This window comes from Penaeus monodon, chromosome 33 (assembly GCF_015228065.2).
Source record: "Penaeus monodon isolate SGIC_2016 chromosome 33, NSTDA_Pmon_1, whole genome shotgun sequence".
NCBI classification, from domain to species: Eukaryota; Metazoa; Arthropoda; class Malacostraca; order Decapoda; family Penaeidae; genus Penaeus; species Penaeus monodon.
Genome location: NC_051418.1, coordinates 11,098,533 through 11,099,577, shown reverse-complemented (window position 1 = coordinate 11,099,577; position 1,045 = coordinate 11,098,533).

The window sequence follows — 1,045 nt, the reverse complement described above, 5'->3', positions numbered from 1 at the left end:
CTCTTTCTTTCTTCTAATTTCCTTGGTTATCTTTGAGTTTCTAGTTATCTCTAGGTAGCAAATGAGAAAATCTGTCTACTAAAGGATTATAAAAAAATAACTTTTTCTTTGTCCAGAAATAAAAAAAAAAAAAACTTTAAAATCCATTGTTTTCAAACTAATAAAACTGAAGAAAAACAGTTTAAAACTTTCACTAATCCACACCATTTTCTTTATCTACCAAACTTTAAGCTTCTGCTAAGGAAGCTTTCTTCATCTACCTTTATAGAGCCTCATTTTATTCTCTGTGACTTGTTTTATCTATAGTCTTCAAACTCTAGCCTTTTATTCCATCTATTACATCATAAAATATAAAAAGGATTACTTATTTTGTGATTTTCAGCATTGCTACTATCATTATCTTATTTGTATTATTACTGAACTAAAAAAGAAAGATTTTGTTCTGTTTACCACAGGTATAGTAATTTTATTATCTTGATTTTCATATACACTTATTTTATTAATTATGATAATTCAGCCTCACATAATTTTGTCACTTTGTTTTTGAAAGCCTCATTACTAGTGTAATTATTGCCTCAATTCATATCATTTACCTTGTAATAATATAGAAAATAAAAAATATAATTTCATAAATTCTTTACTCAAGATTCTCTCTTTCAAGCACAAACCCCTTTCATTGCTGTGCATTTGTATTCATACCTTCATATGTAAATCTGGATTAGCTTCATGATCACAATTGTTCTTATTTGTGGTAGACAAAGGAAAAAAAAAACAATATCAGTTCTTAAACCTCTTGGCAATAAAATCATGCCTGTCATTTCCCTGTGATTCATCAGAGAGAACTTTCAGATATGAAGATATTCTGATTCAACCTCACATTACATGAATTCAACGTTAAATTCAGATTATTCAATGTCATTTATGCATCTGATTCTTTCAAGGATCCTCAAACTTCTTGAGAGCTAATGAAACACAACCATTTCATTGAGATCTTTATTTTTACTTACTATATACAAAACATATATAAAAGTTACTGGAATTATGT